The sequence below is a fragment of the Aegilops tauschii genome, chromosome 2 (assembly GCF_002575655.3).
Source record: "Aegilops tauschii subsp. strangulata cultivar AL8/78 chromosome 2, Aet v6.0, whole genome shotgun sequence".
Taxonomy (NCBI): domain Eukaryota; kingdom Viridiplantae; phylum Streptophyta; class Magnoliopsida; order Poales; family Poaceae; genus Aegilops; species Aegilops tauschii.
The window spans coordinates 631,454,736-631,462,235 of NC_053036.3; the positions used below are offsets into that span (position 1 = coordinate 631,454,736).

The following is a 7,500-nucleotide window of genomic DNA, read 5'->3' on the forward strand; positions in this document are numbered from 1 at the left end:
TGACTGAAATGCACGATCTTCACAGGTATCACTTTTCACGATACCTAAAAGGTGGAATAGCGATTTTCGAACCATTTCCTATAAGAGAATGGTTTCCATTACTTTGAGAAATGGATTCTTATATCAAACTATAGCTATTGCATTAAAGAAGAAAAGAAACTAATAGAAGTCGAAGACGCGGAATGATAGTGAATAGAGAGAAAGATTCTTCTGATTTTCTTGTTTCTATCTACTAGACGCCGTAGAGAATTGAGAATTTTCATGTCTTTCAATTCTCGTACTCGTAATTGGAAAGTTATGGAAGGAGACCCATCATTTTGCAATGAAAACAACATATAAAACTCTGGACAATTTCGAAATCAGGCCAAGCGTCTTAATACATATGCAAAAAAATGCATTATTGGCCCACCATTGATTAGAAGATTTAGCTTGTATGAATCGCTATTGGTTTGATACGAATAATGACAATCGTTTCAGTATGTTAAGGATACAGATGTATCCACAATTCATTTAGAGTTACTTAATAGTCTATTTCTTATACCATATCTCTATCCCGTGAAATTCTCGAGCCAAAAGATGGATGCATATGCTGTGTTTCATTTTGCTAAATGATATCAATTAAATGGTGTATCAATTCCATAAATTGCATATAGCAATAAATAAATCAGCAAAATTCTTTCTAATATTTTAGATAGAAGAAACATTTCTTCTATCTAAAATATTAGAAAGAATGTACCCTTCTATCCAAATCCAATTTGCATCGATAAAATAAATCCAAATTCCAGTAGTAGATGAATAATTGCAAATTTGTGTGTGTACAAGATTAGAATAACTTCAAAATAACTGACATAATTTTGTATTTTTCCTGATCAGAAAAATACATGAAAAAGAAAGGAGGTAGAAAAAAATTTGGATTTATGGTTAAAGAAGAAAAAGAAGAAAACAGGGGTTCTGTTGAATTTCAAGTATTCAGTTTCACCAATAAGATACGGAGACTTGCTTCACATTTGGAATTACACAAAAAAGATTTTTCATCGGAAAGAGGTCTACGAAGACTTTTGGGAAAACGTCGACGTTTGCTGGCTTATTTGGCAAAGAAAAATAGAGTACGTTATAAGAAATTAATCGGTCAGTTGAATATTCGGGAGCAGTAATTTAATCGTTCAAATTTTTTTCTTGTTTTATTATTTTTTTAGTAGTCTTATAGTAGTCTTAGATTTTTCATTTTGATGAGCCTCGCTTTGAGGAATTCATGGAATAATCCATTTTCATGGAATAATGAATTAAGGAAGAAAGGATATGAGTCTACCGCTTACAAGAAAAGATCTCATGATAGTCAATATGGGCCCTCAACACCCATCAATGCATGGTGTTCTTCGACTGATCGTTACTCTCGATGGTGAGGATGTTATTGATTGTGAACCCATATTAGGCTATTTACACAGAGGAATGGAAAAAATCGCGGAAAACCGAACTATTATACAATACTTACCTTATGTAACAAGGATATAGAGAGATTGTAGAAAGGGAGTTGTAAATTCCTTAACTTAAGAAAGAAAAAAGAATAAAAACACAGATACATAACATAAAAAAAAGAATAAATAAGACGAGATTCGACCTCCCCCTAAATATTTAATTTCCTCTCCTATACAAAAACTAGCAAGACCCACTCCATTGGTAATTCCATCAATAACACCCTTATCAAAAAACTCCGTGAGTTCGGTTAACCCTCTTATACCGAGGGTAAAGACCCTAGTATAGAAAATATCTATATAACCACGATTATATGACCAACTGTATATATTTTTTTTTACTTGATCTAAAAATTCTTTTTGAGGATTTCCTTTGTAAAAAGAGTTTATTAAATCCAAATTCTGAAAAAAAGAATAAGCGGATCCATAGAAGATATATGCTATGAATAAACCAAAGATAGCTAGACTTACAGAAGAAATTGCATTAGTAATAAATTCATATGAATTTACAAAAGAATTAGAACTTTCCTGGGTAAAGTTTATTGAGGGAGTTAACCACTTTGATAATATGGTTAACTCTGCTATTCCATTACCAATTCCTCCATTATCAAAAGAGATTCCTATGAATCCAATGAACAAAGTGAAAAGTAGTAATATAAGAAGAGGAAATAACATAGTATTTCCCGTTTCATGCGGATAGGCAAAAGTGTTTTTAGCCCCAAAAGACGTAGTAAAGGATCCTATCCTATTTCTTGTATTACCTTGAATTTTTGGTATATTTTGTGAAAAAAAAGAAACTCCACTCTTCGTTGTTGATAAAACGAAATCCCTATTCACTCCTTTGGGTATCCTTTTTCCCCATAAGGATATTGAATACAAGGAACTCTCTTTAGTGCTACTGTAATTTTGAAAATGAACACGCAAATACCCATCAAATGTAAGTAAATATATCCGAAACATATAAAAGGCAGTTAATCCTGCAGTAAAGGAGGCTATTATTCCAAAAAAGGGCGAATACAACCAACTATTACTAAGGATTTCATCTTTGGACCAGAAGCAAGCAAGAGGTGGAATACCACAAAGAGAAAGTGTACCCCATAAAAAAGTAGTTCTTGTGATTGGAATGTATTTTCTTAAACCGCCCATAAGAACCATATTTTGACTTTTATCTGGTGAATATCCAACAAGAGGTTCCATTGAATGAATAACGGATCCGGATCCCAAGAACAATAAAGCTTTTGAATAAGCATGAGTGATCAAATGGAATAAAGCAGCTTGATAAGAACCTATACCTAGAGCTAACATCATATAACCCAATTGAGACATTGTAGAATAGGCTAAGCTTCTTTTAATATCTCTCTGAGCAAGAGCTAAAGTAGCTCCTAAGAATAGTGTTATTCTACCTACTAAAGAAATAAAACTCATTATCAAAGGTAAAGATATGAAAAGAGGAAGAAGTCGAGCTAGAAGAAAAATTCCCGCAGCAACCATAGTTGCTGCGTGTATAAGAGCCGAAATAGGAGTGGGCCCTTCCATAGCATCGGGTAACCATACGTGAAGAGGGAATTGTGCGGATTTCGCAACTGCACCAAGGAATAATAAAAAAGCACACAAAGTAGTAAGTAAAGAGTTAATTCCATTATTAGGAATCCAGTTATTAGCTATTTTGAACAAATCCCTAAACTCTAAACTACCTGTTATCCAAAAAAAACCTAAAATTCCTAATAATAGACCAAAATCCCCTACACGATTAGTTACAAAAGCTTTTTGACAAGCACTCGCTGCGATTGGTCGTGTAAACCAAAAGCCTATCAATAAATAAGAACACATTCCCACGAGTTCCCAAAAAAAAAAATTTGTATCAAATTGGAGCTAGTAACCAATCCCAACATGGAAGTATTGAAAAAACTTATATAAACAAAAAATCTCAAATATCCTTCATCGTGAGACATATAACCATCACTATAAATAAGAACCAGGATTCCTACAGTAGTAATTAGCATTAACATAATAGATAAAAGAATTAGTCAATCAAGTATCCAAATTCTAAAGAAAAATCATTATTGACGGTCCAAGACCATAGATATTGATAGATCGAACTTCCATTTATTTGTTGAATAGACAGTTGAACTGAGAATACCATAGCTATACTTAAGAGTAAAACACTAGGAAAAGCCCATATGCGACGAAGATTTTTTGTTGCTGTAGGAATAAGAATAAGGCCAAATCCCATTGACATAATAACTGGAAGTGGGAGAAGAGGGATTACCCATGCATATTGATATGTATGTTCCATAAGAAAAGAAATTGCAATTTTTACTTCAATTTTTACTTCAATTTTTCTATAAAATTGTTTCCGATTCACCAAACCAATTCTTATCTCTTTCTGAAAGAATAAATAAAAAGAATAAGAAAAAATACTGAAATTCTTAATTTTTCCAAAATTTATCTCATTGAAATAATTAAAAATGAAGAATGGGTTTAGTTGGTTAAATTAAAAAAGTTAATAAAATAACTTCGTTACCTAGTTATTTTATTAACTAAATAAAGATATTTATAAAAAAAAGTGGAATCATTTTACTTTCTATTCATAATTCATTTTTATATTTCTTTAAAACAAAGATGAAACAGCTCTCTTGTTCCATAATTAACTGATTGAGTGAATTCCAATGAAAACCTATGTTTATAAGAAATTATCGAATAGTCCTTACTTCATATAGAACTAAAATCCTAATGACTATAAATTACCTAAGTTTTAGAATGTCTTGTTTAAGAGACTCAGTATTTTTTGTTTTGATTGGAATTCCTTTCCTTTATGGAATACCATTCTGAACTTAATTAACTATTTTCATTTTCCCTTCTTTTTATCCCCCCGTCTTATCTTATATGGGGGATAGGCTTCCATACCATATATCTATATATGGAGTATACTTGATATATAAATAGATATAAATAGATTTAAATGAGAAACCTTTCTATATATTCTATATTATTAAAAAACAAGTATAAAATATATAAAGAAAAAAATTTAAAAAATTCTTGTTGTCTTATCCGCATTAGACAAAATGAAGTAAAAAATAATTCAAAATTTAAGTATCTTTCAGTATCTAAGTATAAATACTAATAAAAAGAAGAAAGAAGGATTGATTTGCAGCAATAGATGTCTTTCACATACAACTAGAAAAAAGTAATTTCCTTTTTGAATGGCAGTTCCAAAAAAACGTACTTCAATGTCAAAAAAGCGTATTCGTAAAAATATTTGGAAGAAAAAGACTTATTTTTCCATAGTACAATCTTATTCTTTAGTAAAATCAAGATCATTTTCGAGCGGTAATGAGCATCCAAAACCAAAGGGTTTTTCTGGGCAACAAACAAATAATAAGATTTTGGAATAATATGAATTGACTTATCAAAAAAGAATTCCAATTATTTAATAATTTTGATTCTTCTTTGAATGTACTTTTATGTGTCGAATTACTCGGTACAATATTCTTAGAACAAAAAACCCCTCTTATCTTATATATACAAGAAAAAAAAGTTTTGTTTGGTATACTGTGTGCTAAGTATTCTTTTCCTATCAATGAACTTTTCATAATTTTCATAATAGAATATGAGGATTCTATTATGAAAATTATGAAAAGTGGAGTATTCTTACAATAGGACTTACAACTTCCACCTATCTTCTCCAAAATCATAAGGTTAGTAAATCTTATTAATAAGAGCATAAAGACTTTCATTCTAGAAATTTTTAAAAAATCCAAAAAGCCTTTTCCATTTATCCATTTTAATTTCATCATTAAATAGAAACCCTTTTGGATTTTTTTCATTGTATTGAAAGAATTTTCAAAATGTAAACGAGAAATTAATTAGAAAAAATTAGTTCTACAATTGCAAGTTAGAAAAAAGAAATTCCAACTCTTTCAAGCAGTGTTTGTGTTTCTATTGGGCAAAGCAAGAGTTTATTGTAAAAAAATGGAAACGATACTACCAAACGAAGTCTATTTTAATGAAAACTCTAATGTTCCTAAATTTTATGGACTTTCCCAATATCGACGATTCCCAAGATAATAGCTATTATTCTTTTAAGTTACCTATTATTTGAAGTTAGCCACCATGGTGAAATTGGTAGACACGCTGCTCTTAGGAAGCAGTGCTCAAGCATCTCAGTTCGAATCCGAGTGGCGGCATTCTTGAAAAAGAATACAATAGATTAGAAATCAATTCGAAATTTACAATTTTGTAATGGGACCTTCCCCTTATGCTATTTGCAACTTTAGAACATATACTAACTCATATCTCTTTCTCAACGATTTCAAGTGTGATTACGATTCATTTTATAACCTTATTAGTTCGTGAACTTGGAGGATTACGTGATTCGTCAGAAAAAGGAATGATAGTTACTTTTTTCTCTATAACAGGATTCTTAGTTTCTCGTTGGGCTTCCTCGGGACATTTTCCATTAAGTAATTTATATGAGTCATTGATCTTCCTTTCATGGGCCCTGTATATTCTTCATACCATTCCTAAAATACAGTACTCTAAAAATGATTTAAGCACAATAACTACGCCAAGTACTATTTTAACGCAAGGCTTTGCCACATCGGGTCTTTTAACTGAAATGCATCAATCCACGATACTAGTACCTGCTCTACAATCTCAGTGGTTAATGATGCATGTCAGTATGATGTTATTAAGCTATGCAACTCTTTTGTGCGGATCCTTATTATCTGCCGCTATTCTAATCATTAGATTTCGAAATAATTTCCATTTCTTTTCTAAAAAGAAAAAAAATGTTTTAAATAAAACATTTTTCTTTAGTGATATTAAATATTTTTATGCAAAAAGAAGTGCTTTAAAAAGAACCTCTGTCCCTTCATTTCCAAATTATTACAAATATCAATTAACGGAGCATTTGGATTCTTGGAGTTATCGTGTCATTAGCCTAGGATTTACCCTTTTAACCGTAGGTATTCTTTGTGGAGCAGTATGGGCTAATGAGGCCTGGGGATCCTATTGGAATTGGGATCCTAAGGAAACTTGGGCATTTATTACTTGGACCATATTCGCAATTTATTTACATAGTAGAACAAATACAAATTGGAAGGGTACGAATTCTGCACTTATAGCTTCGATAGGATTTCTTCTGGAAATCCTAGCTATTCTTAGCATGATTTTGGGGAATCTCCTTGCTATTACTCAAACAAGCATGAAACGTATGCTTGCATATTCGTCCATAGGGCAAATCGGATATGTAATTATTGGAATAATTGTTGGAGACTCAAATGATGGATATGCAAGCATGATAACTTATATGCTGTTCTATATCTCCATGAATCTAGGAACTTTTGCTTGCATTGTATTATTTGGTCTACGTACCGGAACTGATAACATTCGAGATTATGCAGGATTATACACGAAAGATCCTTTTTTGGCTCTCTCTTTAGCCCTATGTCTCTTATCCCTAGGAGGCCTTCCTCCACTAGCAGGTTTCTTCGGAAAACTCTATCTATTCTGGTGTGGATGGCAAGCAGGCCTATATTTCTTGGTTTCAATAGGACTCCTTACGAGCGTTCTTTCTATCTACTATTATCTAAAAATAATCAAGTTATTAATGACTGGACGAAACCAAGAAATAACCCCTTATGTGCGAAATTATAGAAGATCCCCTTTAAGATCAAACAATTCCATCGAATTGAGTATGATTGTATGTGTGATAGCATCTACTATACCAGGAATATCAATGAACCCCATTCTTGCAATTGCTCAGGATACCCTCTTTTAGCTGCTAGGTCTATTTCTTAGTTCAAGATCCCTCTTACTAACTGGAATAAAAGAATTAGTAGATCTGTTCCGCCCAAAATGGGAATGGGCGCTAGGGTTATGAACTTATAAGTGCTAATTACCCGTTTTTGGAAGATGCACTGAATGGGTAAGTCACCAATCCAATCCCTTTGACAAATCGGATGTCATATTAGATATCATATTCTATATATATAAAAATATCATAGATAGAATAGACATATAGAAT

General features: G+C 31.8%; 1 protein-coding gene across 1 annotated transcript in view; it reads right to left on the reverse strand.

Moving 5' to 3' along the window:
- LOC109768865 (chaperone protein dnaJ C76, chloroplastic) overlaps window positions 1–7,500 on the reverse strand; it is a 147,497-nt gene that overhangs the window by 45,092 nt on the left and 94,905 nt on the right. The gene's annotated exons all lie outside the window — the stretch shown is intronic.